Source organism: Doryrhamphus excisus, chromosome 23 (genome assembly GCF_030265055.1).
Source record: "Doryrhamphus excisus isolate RoL2022-K1 chromosome 23, RoL_Dexc_1.0, whole genome shotgun sequence".
Taxonomy (NCBI): domain Eukaryota; kingdom Metazoa; phylum Chordata; class Actinopteri; order Syngnathiformes; family Syngnathidae; genus Doryrhamphus; species Doryrhamphus excisus.
The window spans coordinates 2,744,655-2,771,343 of record NC_080488.1 but is presented as its reverse complement, the minus strand read 5'-3'; the positions used below and the strand labels follow the sequence as shown (position 1 = coordinate 2,771,343).

Here is a 26,689-nt window from a genome sequence, read left to right as displayed (position 1 = left end):
GGTCCTTTCGCTGCTTCTTTGCTAGTCAATTCTAGCGGCGTGTGCTAGCAGTATTGTCGAAGTTTGAGCTAGGATTACCGCTACTCTTGGTTACATAGCGGGATTAATTTATCATTTCTTTATCGCGTAATATTATGTCTCTTACAGCGATAACTTATTTAATCAACTTTGGAGCGTCTGCTGCGGTTTAGTGCACGGCCGCTTGCGGTAAGTTAGCTTAATCAGGGGTCGCTGCTGACCTACAAATGTCACCGTGTAACGTGTGTTTTGCTACCAAGCATTTAAAAGGCCAAAGTAGTTTGTGTGCAAATTATATTATAAAGGTCAACACGGCTCGATGAAGCCTGTAGATGACACAAGGTGGACGATAATATTGTTTTTATTGCATCGCCCCCAACCCACAATATGGGATCATTAGATGCCTGTTGACAGAGATGGTGCACCGCACTGTTTTGGATTTACCTGCAGGAATTATTCAGGGTTTATTAGTAACATTGTCCCGCAGTTAGGTCATATAATAAGTGTAGGCTGCATGGTGGTTGAGTGGTTAGACCTCACAGCTAGGAGACGAGGGTTCAATTCCACCCTCGGCCATCTCTGTGTGGAGTTTGCATGTTCTCCCCGTGCAAAAACATGCTAGGTTAATTAGCGACTCCAAATTGTCCATAGGTATGAATGTGAGTGTGAATGGTTGTTTGTCTATATGTGCCCTGTGATTGGCTGGCCACCAGTCCAGGGTGTACCCCGCCTCTCGCCCGAAGACAGCTGGGATAGGCTCCAGCACCCCCCGCAACCCTCGTGAGGGTAAGCGGTAGAAAATGAATGAGTTCTCCTCCTATTTTGTGTGGAAGTGGTAACCTTTTGGCTTCTTATTTTGTCTTTCCCCACCCTCGGCCATCTCTGTGTGGAGTTTGCATCTTCTCCCCGGATATTCCAGTTTCCTCCCACATTCCAAAAACACGCTAGGTTAATTAGCGACTCCAAATTGTCCATAGGTATGAATGTGAGTGTGAATGGTTGTTTGTCTATATGTGTGCTGTGATTGGCTGGCAACCAGTCTCGCCCAAAGACAGCTGGGATAGGCTCCAGCAACCCCGCTACCCTCGTGAGGGTAAGCGGTAGAAAATGAATGAATGAGTCCTCCTCCTATTTTGTGTGGAAGTGGTAACTTTTTGGCTTCTTATTTTGTCTTTCCCCACCCTCGGCCATCTCTGTGTGGAGTTTGCATGTTCTCCCCGTGCATGCGTGGGTTTTTTCCGGGTACTCCAGTTTCCTCCCACATTCCAAAAAACATGCTAGGTTAATTAGCGACTTCAAATTGTCCATAGGTATGAATGTGAGTGTGAATGGTTGTTTGTCTATATGTGCACTGTGATTGGCTGGCCACCAGTCCAGGGTGTACCCCGCCTTGCGACCCTTGTGAGGATAAACAGTAGAAAATGAATGAATAATTAAACTGTATGCATTATTCCTCACAGTCTTATGTTGAGTTATATAACCACGTACTTTTCTACTGTATAAACAATATCAAGCCTGCTTTTGTTGCTCTCAATGTTGTGAGGTTAGAGCACGCCTTCCACCTCCACTACACAGAGAGAGAGAGCGAGCTACCTATAATCAACTATTATAAACATTAGACTTCACACAGAAGGCAAAGGGGCAGTCCAGACCTGCCTAAAATCTCTTGCCTCTGGGTGTGCATGCGTGCACCTATGTGATTGCTGAGGAGGAATGACTCACACCCCTGACGGTGTGTTTGCTTACCCAAGTCCGGAGGACTTTCCCTGCATTTCGCCTTTGCTCACATTAATGTTAAAGGTCTGTATTTTTTGTTTACAAATTGGGTTTTTAAGAAAACCCGTCGATTATCATGGGCTAAATTTATATTTTTTTAAACAGTTTATCCATGCCAAACATTTGTGTGGTTGTTCTAACGCTCCATCTGACTGCTCCCGCTGGCTGCCAAACACGCTGTGATCTAGCGCGGTTTTGCTTGATGAAGGCTGCCACGGCCATTTGATGGCGTGTATCTGCATCCTTTAACTCTTAAAGGCCTGTGAAATGCAGATACTTCTCACTCAGTTTTTTTTTAAAAAATACACAAAAGCATGACGGATCAAATGGCGAAAGCCGCACGCCATTATCAGAATCAGACGTGATTGCCGTTGAATGTTGCTCGATTTTTTTCAATTTTCCTAGGAGGAGAGAGTGAATTGAATTACTCCGCAGTCGTTGTCCTTTCTCGTATATTAAGTAAGCTGCAGTGCCTAAAACTGCCTCTGTATTTTTCCATGTCATCGCCCCTTGTTGCCACGCCGTGTACGTTTACGGCAGACCTCATTAAAAGGGGGGCTGAATGAAGCCAGGCATTTTTCCAATACTCATACTGGAATACTGAAATAAGTCTCTCCACTGGGTATAAACCAGGGGTCTCAAACACGCGGGCCGCGGGCCAAATGTGGCGCGCAGGACACTGGTTTGAGGCCCCCGGTTTGATATGGATGCTGTATGGTATCATGTACCCAGAAAAAAAATATTACGTTTGATTAATGTTCATGTTAAAGGTTAAATAACTGTTAATAGTTATCCTCCCTATCTGTGTGGAAGTGGTAAGTTTTTGGCTATTTAAGTTGAAAGGAAATAACTTGAAGGCTACCGTTTCGGGTCGCTAGCTCTCTAGTTTGCAAGTTAGCATGTGTCTCAAGACCCTGCAGTTGCGCAATATGTTGTAAATCAGGGGTCTCAAATGTGGCCCGCAGGACACCAGTTTGAGGCCCCTGCCTTGATATGAAAGTTTAATGTTAGTGCGGCCCGCGCAAGTTTGATATGGATGCTGTATGGTATCATGTACCCAGAAAAAATATTACGTTTGATTAATGTTCATGTTAAAGGTTAAATAACTGTTAATAGTTATCCTCCCTATCTGTGTGGAAGTGGTAAGTTTTTGGCTATTTAAGTTGAAAGGAAATGACTTGAAGGCTACCGTTTAGGTCGCTAGCTCTCTAGTTAGCGTTTTTTTTTGTTTTTTTTAGAAAACCTGATGCGGCCCAGTGTCACCCAGACCCTAGTTCCAGTGGCCCCCAAGTAAATTGAGTTTGATACCCCTGGTATAAACGGTGCTTTGTACCTCACTATGTCTCCCTGTGGTACTGGTCGGTTGGGGTGGTGTTGGGGTTGTACAAGATAATGGAATCTTGTATTGGAAATTGATCTCTGTCTGACACCCGTGGGGTGAAGCTTTGACATGAGCAAGGGGGGGGGGGGGGTAAAGTGCATTATTGTGGCGTGTTGCACTGTTGTTAGCAAAGACAGTTGCGTTTTTGGCTGACGCCGCGCTGTCACGCTCGACATCGGTGTAAGTACATTTTCAAACCTCATAACACAAGTATTAGCAAGTGATCTGATAGCATTTTTTTGTAATCCTCGGGTAAAACCTGGATAGCGGTGTTTTGAGCGGTTGCAAGCCTCCCATCAGATTATTGGCAGCAAATGACGAAATGCACATGTGTGACCGGCTGGCTGGACCGGCTAGCGATGCGGCTGAATGCTACAGTATGCAGGCGGGATCAGATTACCGAACGATTAGCCACGGCCTCCTATCCCGGGCCCAGGGAAAATTATTTTCCACTGTCATAATTCCCTAGACTGAATTACGCAGGCCAGGAAGTCCGAGATGCTTAATAATACTACTGGCCTACGCAACTGTTTTGACTAGTTTCGCCATTGTTGCACATTACAAATGTCTGCCTCAGATGTGGTGTTTTCCAGCAAGGGGAAAGTAGTTTAGCTAACATGAGCCAAAATGCATGTTGATCGTAACTGTGGCGTTTACCCCATCTTGTACTCTGTAACATAAATATGTCAGCAGAAACAGGAAGCTAACCCTCACGTATTCCATTGTATTGGACCTAAAGAGTAGATGTTTCCGAGGTACAGAACCCCCCCCCCGGGGCTGGAATCCGATACATTCCAGGGTTTTCTGTATCCAGGTGAATAATTGTGACATGGGTGTCGCATTTCATCAGATGACACCCGATTAGAGTGTAACTGCCGGGGAATATAAGACCTCTGTCAGAAAGCCGTGGCACCATTAGCTCCTTTTGCCCGAGGAGTTGGAATGTGTATGTGAAAAAAAAAAACAGTTAGTCGACCCTCGTCTCTCACATTGTGCTTCAAATTTTGTAGCTTCATGCTAAAATATTAATAAATTATGCTATTTTTTGCTGTGTTATTGATCAATAAATATACATTCATTCATTTTCTACTGCTTATCCTCATGAGGGGTGCTGGAGACGCGGGGTACACCCTGGACTGGTGGCCAGCCAATCACAGGGCACATATAGACAAACAACCATTCACACTCACATTCATACCTATGGACAATTTGGAGTCGCTAATTAACCTAGCATGTTTTTGGAATGTGGTAGGAAACTGGAATATCCGGGGAGAACATGCAAACTCCACACAGAGATGGCCGAGAGTGGGGAAAGACAAAATGAGAAGCCAAAAAGTTACCACTTCCACACAAAATAGGAGGAGAACTCATTCATTCATTCATTCATTTTCTACCGCTTATCCTCATGAGGGTTGCGGGGGGTGCTGGAGCCTATCCCAGCTGTCTTCAGGCGAGAGGCGGGGTACACCCTGGACTGGTTGCCAGCCAATCACAGTTCATATATAGACAAACAACCATTCACACTCACATTCATACCTATGGACAATTTGGAGTCGCTAATTAACCTAGCATGTTTTTGGAATGTGGGAGGAAACCGGAGTACCCGGAGAAAACCCACGCATGCACGGGGAGAACATGCAAATTCCACACAGAGATGGCCGAGGGTGGGGAAAGACAAAATAAGAAGCCAAAAAGTTACCACTTCCACACAAAATAGGAGGAGAACTCATTCATTCATTCATTTTCTACCGCTTATCCTCATGAGGGTTGCGGGGGGGTGCTGGAGCCTATCTCAGCTGTCTTCAGGCAAGAGGCGGGGTACACCCCGGACTGGTGGCCAGCCAGCTAATCACAGGGCACATATAGACAAACAACCATTCACACTCACATTCATACCTATGGACAATTTGGAGTCGCTAATTAACCTAGCATGTTTTTGGAATGTGGGAGGAAACCGGAAAAAACCCACGCATGCATGGGGAGAACATGCAAACTCCACACAGAGATGGTCGAAGGTGGGGAAAAACAAAATAAGAAGCCAAAAAGTTACCACTTCCACACAAAATAGGAGGAGAACTCATTAATTCATTCATTCATTCATTTTGTACCGCTTATCCTCACGAGGGTCGCAGGGGGGTGCTGGAGCCTATCCCAGCTGTCTTCAGGCGAGAGGTGGGGTACACCCTGGACTGGTGGCCAGCCAATCACAGGGCACATATAGACAAACAACCATTCACACTCACATTCATACCTATGGACAATTTGGCGTCGCTAATTAACCTAGCATGTTTTTGGAATGTGGGAGGAAACCCACGCATGCATGGGGAAAAAATTGAACTCGAGTCTCCTAGCTGTGAGTTCTTCGCTAACCACACAACCACTGTGCAACCAAGAAATATACATATTGAAGCAAATTAAGCATTTTTTTGAAGCATAAAAATGGCGGAATGAGGTAAAATACTGATACTCAACATTTGTATCATGAAAATCTGGAATTTGGAAAATCAGAAACAGACTATGGACATATTGTATTACTGTTATTACTGTTAAAAAGTCAATTTTACACAATAGTGGAATTCACTGTATAGTTGATCTGTGTTGTTGTAGAAGACACAAGTGCTTCATAGGAGGTCCATGGCAGCATCAACGTAATAACCAGCGAGTTTCATTTGATCATTTTGGCCTTCTTCTCAATCTCATGTCCACCCCTGAAAGCCGTTCACGGCACCGTACGGAGGCGTACCGTTTTATCTAGTTGTCAAAAACAAGCGGTCAGATATTAATGGACTCGATGTCGTCCGTTCTGATGGACTCTAGGGTTGCGGCGCGTTTCCTACTCCAGCTCTGTCCTAGTAATGAACCCATTTTGCAGAGATAGAGAGCAGCGGTAATAAGAACGCACCACTTCACTGCAGGATATTCTAACCCTGTACTCATCATAAGTGCTATCAGTCATCAGGTATGATTAGATTTTTTTTCCCTCTCTCTTTACTGTCTCCATTTAGCCATCCAGAATACTCTTTCCCAGGGATAGCTGTATGGGTATACTGTATGTGCAATATACACTGTAGTAAGAAATACTTTGAACATCCTGTACTGTTCACTGTGATCAAAACGGTTAGCTGTTCAAAGACTATACAGCCGATCAAGCTTGTTGAACGTCAGACTAAACATCATTGGAGGTAATGGTCGCTGCTCAAGGCTGACAGGTGGGAATGGGAATGGGAATGGGAATGGGGGTGGGGGCATTGCTTGCACGTTTGTCCAGTTGTCTCGTGCCCCCGGCTGCAGCCACACACAGTTAGGTTGTCCTGTAGCAAAAACGGAGAAAATTATTATTTAAAATTTATTTAACATTATTTAAAAAAACAACAACCTTAAACTGTATTATGGAAAGCAGGAAGTGAACAAATGTAACAGTTACTGATTGTAAAAATACCAGATGGAGGGGTAGGATTTAATAAGCTTTGCTTCTTCCTTTGGTACGAGGTGCATTATTAAAAAAAAATCATTAAAAATTATTTTAAAAAATTATTAAAAAAAAAAACATACTATATTATTATATTTACCAGTATAGCTTTTTCATCTACTGCTCTGTTTGAAGCCTACAATTTTTATTGAAGGCATGTACTTTGGAACAGGAAAAAAAACCAAAAAAAACCTATATATATATAAAACTATATTAGGAAAGCAGGAAGTGAACAAATGTAACAGTTATTGACACTTACTATGGTACCCATTATGTAATTGGATGGTCATATCACCTTGTACTTCAGTATGTGACACTAAAATTAAAATTAGTTAAAAAAAACAAACTTAAACTATATTAGGAAAGCAGGAAGTGAACAAATGTAACAGTTACTGATTGTAAAAGTACCAGATGGAGGGGTAGGATTTAATAAGCTTTGCTTCTTCCTACTCCTTTTTGAGATGTGGAACTGTGAACTGATTATGTGACAAAAATAAAATAAAAAAAAAAATAATAAAAAAAAATTAAAAAAATTAAACCATATTAGGAAAGCAGGAAGTGAACAAATGTAACAGTTACTGATTGTAAAAGTACCAGATGGAGGGGTAGGATTTAATAAGCTTTGCTTCTTCCTACTCCTTTTTGAGATGTGGAACTGTGAACTGATTATGTGACAAAAATAAAATAAAAAAAAAAATAATAAAAAAAAATTAAAAAAATTAAACCATATTAGGAAAGCAGGAAGTGAACAAATGTAACAGTTACTGATTGTAAAAGTACCAGATGGAGGGGTAGGATTTAATAAGCTTTGCTTCTTCCTACTCCTTTTGGACATGTGGAACTGTGAACTGATTATGTGATGCATTCAATTGTAATCTGATGCATGTTCAAATGAAATAAAACCATTACCATTTTCTCCTCTTGATGCTTAAAGAAGAGCCAGGCTGTGACCTGTTGTCACAGAAATAACCATATCGGCCGTATACTAACAAGAGACGTGTGTTTACAGCGCTGTCATGGGTGACACCGTGACGAAAATGAAGAGTGAACACTTCCACAAGGTCTCTCAGAGGTTCTAGCTGTACCTCATTATTCCATGATAATAGACTGCCAGAACATCCACGCAGCATAAAAACACTCTGCAGTGTTGAGTACTGTCACTGCATACTTGCTGGGAAGTACATCAGGTCAGAGTTAATTTCAGCAGGGCTTTCTGGGAGCCGGTGCCCTTGGTCCCCCTGTTGCAGACCCTAATGCAACACCATAGCAAGTCATCTGGTTTCCAGTCGGTTCCCAAATGCGAGCAGACAAAGCATTGCAGCATGTGATCCGTCTTGGGAATATCCAGGCAACGGTGGGGAATCTTTGGGTTTGGGGTTTTGTGGCTGATAGCTTTTATAGTTTTTTTTTAACGTTTGGTTGTTTAATGAAGTACATATCTGGGTAAAAACAATACTGCCAAAATATGCAGTGGTAATTGGAGTTCATTTGCATAATATGTTAATATGTTATACCAGGGTTCAATTCCACCCTCGGCCATCTCTGTGTGGAGTTTCCATGTTCTCCCTGTGCATGCGTGGGTTTTCTCCGGGTACTCCGGTTTCCTCCCACATTCCATAAAAAACATGCTAGGTTAATTAGCGACTCCAAATTGTCCATAGGTATGAATGTGAGTGTGAATGGTTGTTTGTCTATATGTGCCCTGTGATTGGCTGGCCACCAGTCCAGGGTGGACCCCGCCTCTCGCCCGAAGACAGCTGGGATAGGCTCCAGCACGACCCTTGTGAGGATAAGCGATAGAAAATGAATGAATGAATGAGTTCTCCTCCTATTTTGTGTGGAAGTGGTAACTTTTTGGCTTCTTATTTTGTCTTTCCCCACCCTCGGCCATCTCTGTGTGGAGTTTGCATGTTCTCACCCAGACCTTAGCTCCAGTGGCCCCCAAGTAAATTGAGTTTGAGACCCCTGGTTCAGGAGCTTTGAGCAAGGGGTCGTTTGTGTGTGTGTGTGGGGGGGGTTTGGGGGGCTACGGCTGGTTGCTCTCTGTGGGATGCGCTACAGCTGAAAGCACTACAATCCGACAAAGAGGTTCGGAATATATTTGGGAATAGAAGCAAAACTAAAGTAAGTCCCAAAACACAAACACCCCACCCTGTCTGTTAAGTGTTTAAGTACCCGGATGTGTTCGGTGAATGGGACACAGGTGTCTGTTTGACGGCCAGAAGTCTGTTTGTTTTCTGTTGCTCATGGGCTCCAGGAGTACCCCAGGGTGGTCCACCGTCATTCTTTGTCCTTTACTGAGCAGGCGGTGAATTAGGATCGGGTCAAGAATGTGATAATGAAATTCAAGACACCTGACAACACAATGTTGGGACTACACATGAAGCAAAGCCTGCTGCTTCTTAAATTCCTTCTTTTTTTATTTTTTTTAAATCTATTTTCCATGATCCTTTTGGGTTTCTGTGATCTCACCCCAGCAAAGCAGGTGTTTGAAGTTGCCGAGGCTGTGGCTTTACCGTCGAGTCCTCCCAAAGTGCTTATGTGACAGGTATAGAAGAGCCGGAGGGGAGTAATATGACTCCTACATAGTCCACAGCTTTTCCAGCTTCTATCCTCCACGCCCTTGTCTCCTACTTTCCTCACACACATACACACACACAGTCTCCGTAGTGATGTCACACAGCAGAGCTCGCCTTTGTTGTGAAAAAGCCCCAGAGGTGTGCTTTGGGCCTTGAAGAAGACTAGCAGGGTGCCGCCAAAAAACCCACACATTGTCTCCCGAGGGAGCGAACGAGGTTGAGGCAATGGGGCCCTGAGCCACGGCCATGTTTATTTAAGGTATACCATCAGCTGATATTTGCGTTTTTATTTCCTTGTATCGGTATCGGCCGATACGCGTGTGTGAGTTGGCCTATGTATTTTTCCACTGCATGATTTACAGTCAGGCATCCGCCGGGACAGCTTTGTATGCGGAGGAGCAGTCATCACATCGATGCAAGTTTGATATAAATGCTGTATGGTATCATATACCCAGAAAAAATTATTACGTTTGATTCATGTTCATGTTAAAGGTTAAATAACTGTTAATAGTTATCCTCCCTATCCGTGTGGAAGTGGTATGTTTTTGGCTTTTTAAGTTTAAAGGAAATGACTTGGAGGCTATCGTTGAGGTCGCTAGATCTCTAGTTTGCGAGTTAGCACCCTGCAGTTGCGCAATATGTTGTAAATCAGGGGTCTCAAATACGCGGCCCGTGGGCCAAATGTGGCCCGCAGGACACTAGTTTGAGGCCCTCCGCCTTGATATGAAAGTTTAATGTTAGTGCGGCCCGCGCAAGTTTGATATGGATGCTGTATGGCAGGGGTCTCAAACATGCGGCCCGCGGGCCAAATGTGGCCCGCAGGACACTAGTTTGAGGCCTTGATATGAAAGTTTAATGTTAGTGTGGCCCGCGCAAGTTTGATACGGATGCTGTATGGTATCATGTACCCAGAAAAAATTATTACGTTTGATTAATGTTCATGTTAAAGGTTAAATAACTGTTAATAGTTATCCTCCCTATCCGTGTGGAAGTGGTAATTTTTTTGGCTATTTAAGTTTAAAGGAAATAACTTGAAGGCTACCGTTTAGGTGGCTAGCTCTCTAGTTTGCGAGTTAGCATGTGTCTCAAGACCCTGCAGTTGCGCAATATGTTGTAAATAAAAAGAGTATAAATGTGACTATAGTCGTGTTTTGTCATGTCTACAGGGCTCTAATAATGCTTTGTTCATTTTAATCTGAAAAAAAATAATTTGCCGTTTTATTATTATTATTATTTATTTATTACTGATTTTCTTTATTCTTGATTTGTTTATTTATTTTAATTCTTATTTTGTGTAGAAAAATAAAAATTATCAGAGCTTTTCTTGTCGAAAATCGGAACCAAAGCAAATGTTATTCATTTTTCTGTTTTTAATAAATGAGTTTTTTTGGCCATTGGCTGAGGGTGATGGAAAAACATCGGTATCGGCATCGCCCCCCCCCAAAAAAAAAACATATCGCTCGATCCCTAATCATGACCCTCATCTGCGTGTTTGAGTCCCTCCGTGGCCTCTCCAGATGGCCCAGTATGGCCCAGTATGGCCCAGTATTGGAGCAGGTTTATCATACAGTTAATATCTGGGCCACACAACCCAACTCCCAGCTTCTTGTCTTCCTTTTCTCCATATGCTCTCCACAAACTTTTTGTTTGTTCTCGTTTTTCCTCTACCACCCTCTGTGCTATTGTCTCCGATGCCTTCTTCGGCAGTGCCCTGATTTATTTCTTTATTTTTAACCCCCCCTTCTTCTTCATCCTTTTTAAAATTCCAGAATCCATTTATTTTACCCCGAGGCACAATGGGTGATGGCAAGAGACGACGAAGCAAATTAAAATCGGTCTCCCTCGTTTGCTCCCCTTTGGATGTTGCGACGACGGCAGAGCGAGAGGAGAACAGGGGCGAAGAAAGCTAGTGGAAAAAAGCCCATTTCCTGTGCATTATTTTTTTTTCCCTGAGGGTGTGTGGTGGAGTAACACCTTTTTTTTTTTTTTTTTTCAACGCTCTTTAATTTTCCTTTTTTCTTCTTCTCCTCACCTCACCTCACGGTGACTGCTACATCTCAAAACCAGAAGGTCTCTCTCTCTTTGCTTTTTCTACCACGTATGCTGACCTACTTTTATTAGTTTTGGTCTAGTGAATCATTAATTGAGGTTATCTAACTGTCCTTGTAATGACGCCGCCGTGACTCAAGTGTCAGAAACCCTCCGCGTCCAGACCGTCCTTGTTACCACGGCGCATGCTTCTATATTCTATTATTGGCATCCTGCAAAAAAAGGCATCATCGTCAAAGCTATATGTGTTTAATAGGTGAGCTGCTCACTGTAATATGTCAATGTGTCAGAGTACAATACAAGGACTAAGTGCACTGAATGCAAATTAATCTTGTGGGATGGCAGCAGCTGAATAGTGTGGGCTTCTGGGTAAAGCGGGCGGGGGGGGGGGGGGGACTAATAGTGGCGGCAGGGGAGGAGAAGGCAGAGAAAAGAGCCTGTGAGGAGGAAGAGGAGGGAGGTATGCAGTCATCCCGAGGCCCATTCATCATGCAAGGCCTGCTGGGATGAGCTTGGGTCAGTCCTGCTCAACACAATTACAGGCTGTTCTGGTTGTGTTGTGCTGGGGCGTACACCCCACCCCGCAGTCTGTGTATGTTCTCTTGTGTTTCCTTATGTTCCGTCTCAAGTCTGTTTTGCTATATGCTCAGTAGACTTCTCTTGTCCCTTTTTTCCCACCTTCTGTTGCATATATTTGAAGTAATGGTAATGGTTTAATTTCATTTGAACATGCATCAGATTACAATTGAATGCATCCCATAATCAGTTCACAGTTCCACATGTCCAAAAGGAGTAGGAAGAAGCAAAGCTTATTAAATCCTACCCCTCCATCTGGTACTTTTACAATCAGTAACTGTTACATTTGTTCACTTCCTGCTTTCCTAATATAATTTAATCTTTTTATTTTATTTTATAAATGTATTTTTATTATAATATATTATTTTAATAATTTAAATTATTTAAATTATAATTTTAGCAATTTTTTATTTTAATTTTAGCACTTTTAAACGTAAATTTTAATTTTAGCAATTTTTTATTTTCATTTTAGCACATTTAAATTTAAATTTTAATAATTTAAGCACATTTTAATTTTAGCAATTTTTTATTTTAATTTAAGCACATTTTAATTTAAATTTTAGCTATTTTTTATTTTAATTTTAATTTAAGCACATTTTAATTTTAGCATTTTTTTATTTTTATTTTAATAATTTAAGTACATTTAAATTTAAATTTTAGCAAATTTTAATTTTAGCAATTTTTAATTTTAGCACTTTTAAATGTAAATTTTAATTTTAGCATTTTTTTATTTTAATTTTAGCACATTTAAATTTAAATTTTAATAATTTAAGCACATTTAAATTTTAATTTTAGCAATTTTGTATTTTAATTTAAGCACATTTTAATTTAAATTTTAGCTATTTTTTATTTTAATTTTAATTTAAGCACATTTTAATTTAAATTTTAGCACATTTTAATTTTAGTAAATTGTAATTTTAATATCAGCAAGTATTTGTGATTTTAGAAATAAGGACTTATAATGCCGCCTACAGAGAACATACTGAATTATCCTTACTGACCTTTTTTGCAGTACATTTAGCGAGTGAAGATTGCTTTTATAGTTATTAGTCCATATTTCCACACAATAAGTAAGATATGGTAGAACCAGAGAGCAATAAAGAGTGTGGAGTGATTTCTTTAAGTTTTGCTTTGTTCAATATTGAAATATTTCTGGCCACTTTATGTTGTATATTTGTAATATGAGGCTTCCAGATCATATTTTCATCTATTGTGATTGTGATTGTCTATTTTGTATCTATATGCGTGTGATTGAAACGTGATTCAAGTGATTGACTAGCCTGGTGGTGTGAGATGGTCGTAAGCGTGCTTTTTCAGCTCGCCGTCCAGGCTGACGCCCCCCCCCCCCCGCAAGCTTTACTATTGTTTCCGGAGCGCTATAAATATCCGGTGGCTTCTAATGTCAGTTGACAGCTGATCCAAACATGAGTATATCACTGTCTTTTCTTTCTGGAGACATTCTTTACGCCTTGACGTCGGCCATGGCAGAAATGCTGCGTCTGAATAGAAGCAACAAATGAGCATGCGGCATCTTTTGAAGGTGTGTTTCCACCCCCCCCCCCCCCCCCCCCTCGCCCCCTCCTTCCCAACATCATAGTGCATAACGGCCAGAGAAAATGTAGAGTGAATGTTCCTCTTGTTCTTCTCTAAGGATGCATACTGGAGGATGTTGCTGCATGGTTTAATATTTAAGTTCCTCAGGAAAGCAGTCAGCATTTTCACTGGGAACATATAAGTGGTGGTTATAATGGCAGTTCCCATGGTTTCAGATACTTGGACAAATTAACAGTCACATGACACTTTAGTGTGTGCATTCTGGCATATGAAAGAATTTCCACAGCTACAGGGAAAATTACAGATACTTTTTTCACAGGCTTGGAACCCTGCGACTTAAACAGTGATATCACGTTTTGAAGTCTTATGCAAGGATCGCGTTTCGATCTGACAAATCTTAAGTAAGTTTGATCAAGTGTGGAATTATTACAACTTTTGCTTAGGCTGTGGAAGCCGATGAACTCTAGTGGTAAGTGTCATAAGGAGTGATGCAAGGAACTCCGAATTTTGGTGGGATTGGATGGTAAAGGTTTCATTGTATAGTAAACGTTTTGGTCAAATCTCTCCCTAATGATCTGAACTACGAAACCAGAGTTGTACCACAGAAGATATTGGTGTGGATGTAGCTTAGCTTTCCGGAGCTCGGCTTTGGAAAAACCATTTAACCTTAGCTCGGCGTTTGCTGAATTTTTTTCAACTTGCTTCTAATGCACTTTTCTGGTAAAAAACAAAAAAACAGGGGAAACCTCACACACACTCAACAGGGGCCCCAGGAGGACCCAAAAATGGCATTAAAATGCCAACATTTTAGGGCGTCAATTTTTGACAAAAAACGTAAGGGGTTAGTATGCCGTTTTTTTTTCAGTTTTTTTCAACTTGCTTCTAATGCACTTTTCTGGTAAAAAAAAAACAAACAAAAAAAAGCATAGGAAACCTCACACACACTCAACAGGGGCCCCAGGAGCACCCAAAAATGGCATTAAAATGCCAAAATTGTAGGGCATCAATTTTTGACAAAAAACGACGTATGTGGTTTTTTTCCCATTTTTTTTCCAACTTGCTTCTAATGCACTTTTCTGGTAAAAAAAAAAAAAACAGTGGAAACTTCACACACACTCAACAGGGGCCCCAGGAGCACCCAAAAATGGCATTAAAATGCCAAAATTTTAGGGCGTCAATTTTTGACAAAAAATGTAAAGTTTTTTAGTATGTCGTATTTTTTTCAGTTTTTTTCAACTTGCTTCTAATGCACTTTTCTGGTAAAAAAAAAACAGGAGAAAACTCACACACACTCAACAGGGGCCCCAGGAGCATCCAAAAATGGCAAAATGCCAAATTTTTAGGGGGTCAATTTTTGACCAAAAACATGAAGTTTTTTAGTATGTCGTTTTTTTTCCAGTATTTTTCAACTTGCTTCTAATGAACTTTTCTGGTAAAAAACAAAACAAAACAGGGGAAACCTCACACACGCTCAACAGGGGCCCCAGGAGCACCCAAAAATGGCATTAAAATGCCAAAATTTTAGGGCGTCAATTTTTGACAAAAAACGTAAGGGGTTAGTATGTCGTTTTTTCAGTTTTTTTTCAACTTGCTTATAATGCACTTTTCTGGTAAAAAAAAAAAAAAAACAGGGGAAACCTCACACACACTCAACAGGGGCCCCAGGAGCCCCTCAGATTATCCGTCACAGCCTGTCAGCCTGCCAAATAGCGTCCTCAAAAATGCCAAATACTTATTCTTCTCCAGTTTCATTCTTGGCATAAACAGGCTGTTTATTAAACGCCATGCAGACTATGGGGAATTGTGGGGTTTTTCAGAGCCTCATTGCCCATCTAAAACCTTTCTGAGGAAATATAAGATACTTCAACGCATATGGAAACTGAGAGTTGACTTGGGGGGGGGCTTTTGGGACCTGCCGAGTATGACGAGGAAAACCCAAGATCGACTGAAAGATGACAAACTAGGCCAAAAAAAAAAATGCAGCAAAGCGTCTGGAAGCCATTTGAAACAATAAGCTGGCTTCATGTCAAATTGTAAGGATGCTTCCCATTTCTGGCTTTCTTGAGTTTCAGCCTCTAGTGGCAACTTGGCATACATAAAAAGAAGCCAGTTTGCATTCTTTGGCTTTTATATTCAATTCACTGAACCCCATACGCAAATATTTTTGGTGAAATTGCAGAAGTAGATGGACTGAATGTAAAATGTCTTCCTCCCTTTGGGATGCTAACTGTCAGTTGGAATAAAAGATTTATACTGAAGGCTGAATTTCAATAATACGCAAAGCTGGGGATGGGGCATTTGACCAAATAGTTTTTTTTATTAACCATTTTATTCTCTCAGAACCTAGTGACGCCCCTGGTAGGAACGGTAAATTGATAGCTTTGCCTTTCGCCTTAGCTCCTTTTTCACCACAACGGACCAATCCACCTGTCAATCTCACGCCCAACTTGACGCAAATAATTTGATATTTTTTATTGATTTTTTTTACCCCAAAAATCTGACAAATTTTATACAATAGGGCAAGAATAGGAGGTAAAATAAATATTTATATAAAATGTAAAATGTATAAATTTAATAATTTTAATAATTTAATAAATTTTATATTTTTTTAATAAATTTTATGAATTTTTAATTTATTCTGAAATAATAAATATATTACCTGTCATTTATAATCTAGTTATAGGAGTAATCAGAAGAAGAATGATGATAGTAATAATAATAGGCGAATTAGGACCTAGTGACTACCCTGGTAGGAACGGTAAATTGATAGCTTTGCCTTTCACCTCAGCTCCTTTTTCACCACAACGGACCAATCCACCTGTCAATCTCACGCCCAACTTGACGCAAATAATTTGATATTTTTTATTGATTTTTTTTTTACTCCAAAAATTTTACAAATTTTATACAATAGGCAAGAATAGGAGGTAAAATAAATACTATTTATATAAAATGAAAAATTATAAATTTTATGAATTTTATAAATTTTAAACTTATTATAAAATAATAAATATATTACCTGTCATTTATGATCTACTCCTACTACTAGCAGTAGTTATAGGAGTAATCAGAAGAAGAATGATGATAGTAATAATAATAAGCTAATTAATAATATAATAATATTATTATATGATTATTATATTGTCATATCCTGTGCATCTCCAGGGCGCTAAGCCCCCCCCCCCCCCCAGAACCTAGTGACGCCCCTGGTAGGAACGGTAATTTGAGAGCTTTGCCATTCGCTTCAGCTCCTTTTTCACCACAACGGACCAATCCACCTGTCAATCTCACGCCCATATAATAATTTGATATTTTTTATTGATTTTTTTTACCCCAAAAATGAATAAATTTAATAAATTTAATAAATTCAATTTAAATAAATTACATTTTAATAAATTTTAAAATTATTTTTAAAATTTATTATAAAATAATAAATATATTACCTGTCATTTATAATCTACTACTACTACTAGCAGTAGTAGGAGTAATCAGAAGAAGGATAGTAATAATAATAGGCTAATTAATAATATAATAATGATTATTATATTATATAATATACATCCCGGTTCCTGTTTGTTTTTTAGATGTCATATCCTATGCATTTCCAGGGGACTAAGCCCCCCCCTGTCCTCAGAACCTAGTGACGCCCCTGGTAGGAACGGTAAATTGAGATGTAATGGATTGTATTGCCCATGATCTGTTTATAATGAGTTAATGTTTACAATAATATTTAGCTTTACTAACTAGTAGTTAGCTTACAAAATAACACAAACCCAATGTTTCTTTGTGCCTCTTCGTCGCACAAATGAGTCACGCACAATCTAACGGGGGCTGTTTTCAATTTGGAGTGACCTTTGAGCTCTTTTTATATGCTCCCTCCTTGGCACAATAAACCTGTCTGTATTATCTAGAACAAGTTCTAACAGCGTCCCATGGCAACAGGCCGGGTGGCTAAGTACACCTGCTCAGTCAGCGCCCCGCAACCTGCAAACGCAGCGGGCGAGTCTGTTGTCAAGTTGGCTTTTGTGCGCCCCGACCAAGCCGCAGAGCTCCGGTGACATTTCACTCCTCGCACGATTGTGCAAATGGAAGGCTGATAGCAGCGGTTGCTGTAGTATATCTTATCTTAGAGCAGGGGGCTCAAACTCAATTTACCTGGGGGGCCACTGGAGCTAAGGTCTGAGTGAGACTGGGCCACATCAGGTTTTCCAAAAAAAACGCATTTATTAAAAACAGAAAAATTGGTTTCGATTTTCTACAAGAAAAGCTCCGATAAAACATTCCACTGTTCTCAAATATCTTAATTTTTATTTTTCCACACAAAATAAGATGAAAAATAAACAAATCAAGAATAAAGAAAATCAATCAATCAGTAATAAATAAATAAATATAATAATAATAATAAAAACTTAAACCACATATAGTTGGTGGGTAGACAAATTATTTTTTTCACATTAAAATGAACAAAGCATTATTAGAGCCCTGTAGACATGACAAAACACGACTATAGTCACATTTATACTCTTTTTATTTACAACATATTGCGCAACTGCAGGGTCTTGAGACACATGCTAACTCGCAAACTCGAGAGCTAGCAACCTAAACGGTAGCCTTCAAGTTATTTCCTTTAAACTTAAATAGCCAAAAACTTACCACTTCCACACGGATAGGGAGGATAACTATTAACAGTTATTTAACCTTTAACATGAACATTAATCAAACGTAATAATTTTTTCTGGGTACATGATACCATACAGCATCCATATCAAACTTTAAACTTTCATATCAAGGCGGGGGCCTCAAACTAGTGTCCTGCGGGCCACATTTGGCCCGCGGGTTGCGTGTTTGAGACCCCTGATTTAGAGGAAATGGCAGCCCTCAAGGGAACCAGTATGGCTAATTAGACTTATGTATGCTCCGCTCCACCATGTGAAGGAACTGATGCAAAAAATTGCAATCTTTAAAAATAAACTAAGTCTTTTAATGTCATCCTGCTCCGTCCGACCGCTTTTTCCTCTTTGCCTCAATTTGTCATCAAAAAACAAAAGAACTGGTTTGGGAAGCGCGTTTGATTAGAAGACCGTGCTTCCTGGGTTGGACTACTTCGTCCTGTTGTTGGACAGATTTGATCACGGTTGTGTAATCAGTCGTATCTGCAGGAAGAATGCCCTGATTCAAGGTCAGCTTGATGGCTTTTACTGTTGTTTGGCTGGTTTGTGTGCTAGGATGACACTTGAGACCTGGCAGAGAACGCCTTTACAATATTTACCTGCTTGTTGTATCTAATGCTGCACTTGGCGTTCATGTTTCCTATTTCAAAGCAGGTGGCAATTCATTCATTCATTTTCTACCGCTTAGCCTCACGAGGGTCGCAAGGGTGCTGGAGCCTATTCCAGCTGTCTTCGGGCGAGAGGTGGTGTACACCCTGGACTGGTGGCCAGCCAATCACAGGGCACATATAGACAAACAACCATTCACATTCATACCTATGGACAATTTTGGAGTCGCTAATCAACCTAGCATGTTTTTGGAATGTGGGAGGAAACTGGAATATCCGGGGAGAACATGCAAACTCCACACAGAGATGGCCGAGGGTGGGGAAAGACAAAATAAGAAGCCAAAAAGTTACCACTTCCACACAAAATAGGAGGAGAACTCATTTATTCATTCATTTTCTACCGCTTATCCTCAAGAGGGTCGCGGGGGTGCTGGAGCCTATCCCAGCTGTCTTGGGGTGAGAGGCGGGGTACACCCTGGACTGGTGGTCAGCCAATCACAGGGCACATATAGACAAACAACCATTCACACTCACCTTCATACCTATGGACAATTTGGAGTCGTAATTAACCTAGCATGTTTTTGGAATGTGGGAGGAAACCGGAGTCCCCCGGAAAAAAACCCCATGCATGCATGGGGAGAACATACAAACTTCACACAGAGATGGCTGAGGGTGGGGAAAGACAAAATAAGAAGCCAAAAAGTTACCACTTCCACACAAAATAGGAGGAGAACTCATTCATTCATTCATTTTCTACCGCTTATCCTCACAAGGGTCAGTGGGTCGCCTCCAGCTGTATTGGGGCGAGAGGCGGGGTGGGGTACACCCTGGACTGGTGGCCAGCCAATCACAGGGCACATATAGACAAACAACCATTCACACTCACATTCATACTTATGGACAATTTGGAGTCGCTAATTAACCTAGCATGTTTTTGCACGGGGAGAACATGCAAACTCCACACAGAGATGGCCGAGGGTGGAATTGAACCCTGGTCCCCTAGCTGTGAATCTGTAGTCCATTGTTTTGTAGATATGGTTCTGATAAATAACACTATTAATTGTAACATTGGTTTCCTGGTGTACAGACGGCTGGGAAGAATTAAGAAGCAATATAGCCGGGTAATTTACTCACCAAATTAAAGTCTGAGATGAAAGTAATGTGAAGTTGCACACATCAAATGGCCAAGTGATGCAATAACACCGTGTTTGATTTCCCCCCCCCGAGGGAATCTGCAAGGAGGCTTGACTGACAAGGGCGCAAAGCCACCGACTCTCAATTAGACACAAGACAAATCTTCAGACATTACCAATGGAAAATCACAAGTACTGAATTAGCGATAACGGCTTGAAAGAAAACACTATTAGAGGAGCTATCAGGAGGTGGCGGACTACTTTTCCGTATAATTTGGAATTGTAATCAAAAGCATTACAAGCTGATGTGCTTTGGAATTTTTTTTTTTCCCATGTTGTCTCTTCTCTCCGTGACACATGCTTTTTCATTTTCTTTTTACCGACTATTATTCCTTCTTGGCTTGCTGTCCTCGTATGACCAGGAAGTCGTCGCTCATACGGGGTGGTCAAAATATTCCGCAGCCAAGTGTCTTGAGCCTCAGCGGAGCCGGTAATGCAGTATGACTGCACCGCTTCGGGGTGCAAGGATCAAATAATATATTAGGGCTCATGTTGCCAGCCGTCACAACCTACTTGGGGATAAAAGTGCTGTGGCAGCAAAAACGTTTTTGCACAGTCATACCCCGAGTCTGCCTCGGGTACTTTTTTTTTTTTTTCCTCTCTCTCCCAGTGAGTCATATTCCGACCTGCTGCTACCCACTTCCACACCGCTCATATTGACTGCCTTTAGCGTGTGTTGCTAGGTTTGGGAAGTTTAGCAATATCCTGAAGCACACAGTAGCTACTCATAAAAACGTATATATATTTAACTGTTATGTTGTGTGTATCACGTGCATTAAAAATTTGAGTTTTTGGTTTTCGTCTAAATTCCTACCTCTAATTTTACGTTGGATTTTATTAATTTTGGAAATAAAGGTGATCAATATCAGATTACAATTGAATGCATCCCATAATCAGTTCACAGTTCCACATGTCCAAAAGGAGTAGGAAGAAGCAAAGCTTATTAAATCCTACCCCTCCATCTGGTACTTTTACAATCAGTAACTGTTACATTTGTTCACTTCCTGCTTTCCATAATATAGTTTAAGTTTTTAATTTTAGCAAATGTTTAGTTTAATTTTAGCAATTTTTTATTTTAATTTAAGCACATTTTAATTTTAATTTAAGCACATTTTAATTTTAGCAATTTTTTATTTTAATTTTAATTTAAGCACATTTTAATTTTAATTTTAGCAATTTTTATTTTAATTTTAATTTAAGCTCATTGTAATTTTAATTTTAGCAATTTTTTATTTTAATTTTAATTTAAGCACATTTTAAGTTTAGCAATTTTTCATTTTAATTAAAGCACATTTTCATTTTCATTTTAGCAATTTTTTATTTTAATTTTAATTTAAGCACATTTCCATTTTAGCAATTTTTTATTTTAATTTTAATTTAAGCACATTTTAATTGTAGCAATTTTTAATTTTAATTTTAGCAATTTTAATTTAAGCACATTTTAATTTTAATTTTAATTTGTTTTTTTTAGCCTTATGCATTGTTTTACCTGTTTGAAAATTAAGTATTTGTGATTTTAGAAATAAGGACTTAGTATGTTCTCTGTAGGCGGCATTGTGAATTATCCTTGAGGCTCTTTAACTAGCATTTTTACAGTCTGAACATCTCCTTTCTTATAGAGGATCTTTGAATAGCATTAACATAGTATGTCTGTTTTAATTTACAGTCATTTACTGAAGTGTAAAGTGTAAAGTCAATGTGTTACATTCAAAAGAGTCCGGTACTTAGAGTACTTAGTTTTCTGACAATGTGGCCCCTTTGGACAATTCATGTGAAATAGCCCTGCTGTAAAGTATTGGGGGGGGGGCAAATGAAGGCCCTGTGTGGGTTCCGACTGGGATGGCTCAGCATGACTTTGCTTCTTTGAAAATGTTCCAAAGCAGGATGACTAATACAGTATATTGTTTATTGCAAATGTTAATAATATGAATTCATATTTGTGTCCCGTTTTTGCAGGCGGAATTTTAATGTTTGAATTTTAATTATAGTAATTTGGCATTTTTGTACATTCTAATCACATTCCAAACCTAGTTTTTTTTGTGTGGTCTTTAGCAAGAAAAGAAAAATCCTGGAAAGAGCGTATCTATGTACAACTTGTTTGTACGCGTGGTTGGTGGTTTTGTCTGATGGATTGGTTTGTCTGAGGTCAACCCGTTTACGCCGCTAATGGCATGCTGTCCGTTTTCCCTTTTAATTTCAAGCGTCAATTGCTACGAGCTTGTTGTTTTCTGGTCAGAAATAAGTAAATCGTGACTGTGGTGTAACTTGATGCATATTTGAACAATGTTATTGATTGCTGGCGATGGCAAGCTGAAGAAACAATACATTTTTTGCAGTATTTTTCCAGGAAAACTTTTTTTTTCCACACTTTTTGGTAAATAATGTGACTGCGTGATAATACAGCAGTATAGTCGTCCCTCGTTCCAGACCCCACCCCAATCAGTTAATTAAATGCAGTATTTTTATAGAGCGTAGAAAACCTGTTACCACTTCCACACAGAATGAGAGGAGAACCTTTTTTCTCCCCACTCGATCTCACATCAGCTTTAACTGAATTAAATGCATTATTTTTATAGAGCATAAAAAACATGTATATGACTTTCTAAATATGAGGTATAACATTATTAGAGCTCTGCAGACTTGATATAACAGCCCCATAGTCACTTTTACACTCCTGTTATCCTTTGTCGTCATCACATTCCACACTGAATGGGACTAGCGTAGCAAGCTACCCAGCTAACTAGTTAGCCTCTCCAATTTATGTATTCCAAACTTAAGTGTTTCACACAGAGTGGGGCTGGACAAGAAAAAAAAAATGCCAAAACTTACCACTTCCACACAGAATGAGAGGAGAACCTTTTATCTTCCCACTCGATTTAATATCAGCTTTAAGTGAATTAAATGCAGTATTTTTATAGAGCGTAGAAAACCTGTATATGACTTTCTAAATATAAGGTCTAACATTATTAGAGCTCCGCAGACTTGACATAACAGCCCCATAGTCACTTTTACGCTCCTGTTATCCTTTGTCGTCATCACATTCCACAGTGAATGGGACTAGCGTAGCAAGCTACCCAGCTAACTAGTTAGCCTCTCCAATTTACGTATTCCAAACTTGAGTGTTTCACACAGAGTGGGGATGGACAAGAAAAAAAATGCCAAAAACTTACCACTTCCACACAGAATGAGAGGAGAACCTTTTTTCTCCCTGCTCGATCTAACATCAGCTTTAAGTGAATTAAATGTAGTATTTTTATAGAGCATAAAAAACCTGTATATGACTTTCTAAATATGAGGTATAACGTTATTAGAGAGTGGGGATGAACAAAAAAAAGCTAAAAACTTACCACTTCCACACTCAATGAGAGGAGAACTTTTTTTTCTAACATCAGGTTTAACATCACTGATTCCTAGAAAATACTGCAGTTGTGTTTAAAAAAAAAACCACAACCCCAGCAACTATAGGTATTTTGTAAAAGGGCGACTAAAATCATCCTAAAAAGTACATTTGTTGTGTGTACTTTTATCCAAATACACACCAAAATGTGATGGTTCCTCTAGAACAGGGGTCTCAAACACGCGGCCCGCGGGCCAAATGTGGCCCGCAGGACACGGACAGGACATGGATGCTGTATGGTATCATGTACCCAGAAAAAATTATTACGTTTTAATTAATGTTCATGTTAAAGGTTAAATAACTGTTAATAGTTATCCTCCCTATCCGTGTGGAAGTGGTAAGTTTTTTGGCTATTTAAGTTGAAAGGAAATAACTCGAAGGCTACCGTTTTGGGTCGCTAGCTCTCTAGTTTGCGAGTTAGCATGTGTCTCAAGACCCTGCAGTTGCGCAATATGTTGTAAATAAAGAGTATAAATGTGACTATAGTCGTGTTTTGTCATGTCTACAGGGCTCTAATAATGCTTTGTTCATTTTAATCTGAAAAAAATAATTTGTCTACCCACCAACTATATGTGGTTTCTTAAGTTTTTATTATTATTATTATTATAGTTATTTATTACTGATTGATTGATTTAGAAAGTGTATATATATTTTTATTGACATTGACAACGCCCTTATTCACTATTACTCCCATTGTTTCACAAAATGTCTCCACCTTTTTGTAATCCATAAAAGGGAGGCGACCTACGAGCATATTAAAAATTCTTGTCCGTCTGACAGCAAGACGGAGACGTCCATGACAGCTGGGTAATAAATGCCTCCCCCGTCCCTCAGTCTCCCGGCCATCACTCCACCTTGTCGCCTCGCCCTTCAGTTGATACATCGATGACATCATCTCTGCATGATGGAATCCAACCTTTTTTCTCCTCTCATCAGCCGCTTGCACGTAATTAGATGAGGACGAGCGCAATAAAGTTACTCACTCCATTAGTTGTATTAACACTCGGCATTGCGGTGTTGGCGTCGTATATCTGTCTGTCCACCGAGGGAGACCCCCCCCCTTCCGTGAGTCTGTGTTAACCTACTTACTGAGGCCCAGCAGGGGTGGCCAATCAATTAATGAACAAAGGAGCCCGCTCACTGAGCAGTGGCCTTCCAAAAACATGGCCGCTGTCACACGGTGCTCATCTAATACATCAAATGTTTTTCTCCTCTATTGTTTGTGTGTCCGGTTTATTGGTGTCCAAAGCCAATAAGGACCCACTTGATAAGACAAAAGAGTTGTTTTGTTTTATTATAAACGGTATCCAAACGTGGTCATCATAATCATAATGATCAATTTGAAGTCTTGAATGACTGCCTTTTTGCCGCATTCGCGCAAGGGATTGTTGGGTTGTTGTTTTTTTTTTGTTAAAACGAGCATCCTCTCCTTTTGATGACATCACGGCGCTGATGCACAGCTGCAGGAACACGGGAAAATTGTTATTGTCAGTAATGGACGGCAGCTAGCAGCAAAATGCGCTTGTTTACCCCACTAAGCGGAGATTAGTGAGAATCTCGAAGATTTAGGAGTATGAAAACATGCATACATCCATTATTTGATTATTGTGCAATGACCAATTAATCATTCATTCATTCATTTTCTACCGCTTATCCTCACAAGGGTTCCGGGGGTGCTGGAGCCTATCCCAGCTGTCTTCGGGCCAGAGTGAGCAGGGTACACCCTGGACTGGATGTCAGCCAATCACAGGGCACATATAGACAAACAACCATTCACACTCACATTCATACCTATGGACAATTTGGAGTCGCTAATTAACCTAGCATGTTTTTGGAATGTGGGAGGAAACCGGAGAACCCAGAGAAAACCCACGCATGCACGGGGAGAACACGCAAATGCCACACAGAGGGTGGGGAAAGACAAAATAAGAAGCCAAAAAGTTACCACTTCCACACAAAATAGGAGGAAAACTCATTCATTCATTCATTTTCTACCGCTTATCCTCACAAGGGTCATGCTGGAGCCTATCCCAGCTATCTTCGGGCAAGAGGCGGGGTACACCCTGGACTGGTGGCCAGCCAATCACAGGGCACATATAGACAAACAACCATTCACACTCACATCCATACCTATGGACAATTTGGAGTGGCCAATTAACCTAGAATGTTTTTGGAATGTGGGAGGAAACCGGAGTACCCGGAGAAAACCCACGCATGCACTGGGAAAACACTGGGAGATGGCCAAGGGTGGGGAAAGACAAAATAAGAAGCCAAAAAGTTACCACTTCCACACACAATAGGAGGAGAACTCATTCATTTTCCATTTGATATTGAACCAGAGTATGTGCAGTCTTGGGTTTTTGTCCGGACTCATAAAGGCATTGTTGCGTCAAACGGCGTCCGTCGGAGTCAAGTTTTATTCGATTTCAAACCCAAATTCATTTCATTTGTTGTGACGCAGTTGAAAAAAAAAATGTTATTGTTTGTGTGAAAGAAAGGAGACGACCACGCCCATATTTGGTGATTTGTCTCCCATGGCAACAGGCGAGCTTTGACAGCCATCCGCCCTCCTGTGCATCTCACCCACCTGTGTTGCCTCTTGTCTTTCACCACTTTTTCATCCCCCCCCTCCTCTTTTTTCTCAATACCTCCTTTCATCCCATTGAGGCACCGTCTTTTTTTTCCCTCCTCCACGCCTTAGCATTTTTTTTTTTTTTTTTTTTTTACTCTATCCCGTCCCTTAGGGCCACCCCATATTCTATTATCTTTCTTCTCTTCAGCCTCCCGCTCTCCCTGTCATCCTTCTTTCGTAATCCGGCTATTCGCCCCCCCCCAATGTGTTGCCCTCCCTGGAGTCTCCATCTTTGTGTCTCCCAGTGCATGAGATCAGGATAGCGGGCTGTTGTAACAAGCTGCTGAATAATGTAAGCACGGGGGCTATAGGCCACACTTTCAGTTAACCCTTAGATCTGGGATCACACGGTGGCTGGGGCGGACGCATCATAAATGACGGACTCAAACACCCCCCTCTAGATCCCTTTCCTGCTTCCGTCATGCAACCTTTCCCTAAAGGTGGAAGACACCCCCTCCCAGCACCGGCGTCTGATTTCTTTCTGTACGACTGGCAACACATTGACATTGGTACCCTCGTTATTTCTAACATTGATGTATAATTAAATGCGTCGGAAAAAACGATGCTGAATAATTAATACAGAGCAAATACATCACGGCATCCTTAACCTTATCATGCTCCTCCTCCTCCTCCTCCTTCGGTATTTTCACTCATGAAAGATTTACTAGTTTACTTTCTTTCTGCTCATCGACTTCCGTCGGTGCTGATTCACAGTGGCATTCACCGTGCCCTCTGGTGACCGACATGAAGTGTTTATTCCACGGCACACACTCCGGGGTTCAATCTGCAG

At 40.5% G+C, this 26,689-nt stretch overlaps 1 protein-coding gene across 2 annotated transcripts in view; it reads left to right on the top strand.

Moving 5' to 3' along the window:
- LOC131110125 (bifunctional heparan sulfate N-deacetylase/N-sulfotransferase 1-like) overlaps positions 1-26,689 on the top strand; it is a 68,187-nt gene that overhangs the window by 359 nt on the left and 41,139 nt on the right. Inside the window, exon 1 of one of the 2 annotated variants that reach the window (XM_058062855.1) lies at positions 1,421-1,818. The exons of the other annotated variant lie outside the window; for it this stretch is intronic. The gene's annotated coding sequence lies outside the window, so the exon portion shown is untranslated. Of the gene's footprint in view, positions 1-1,420; positions 1,819-26,689 lie in introns of those variants that run through there. 2 annotated transcript variants of the gene reach the window in all.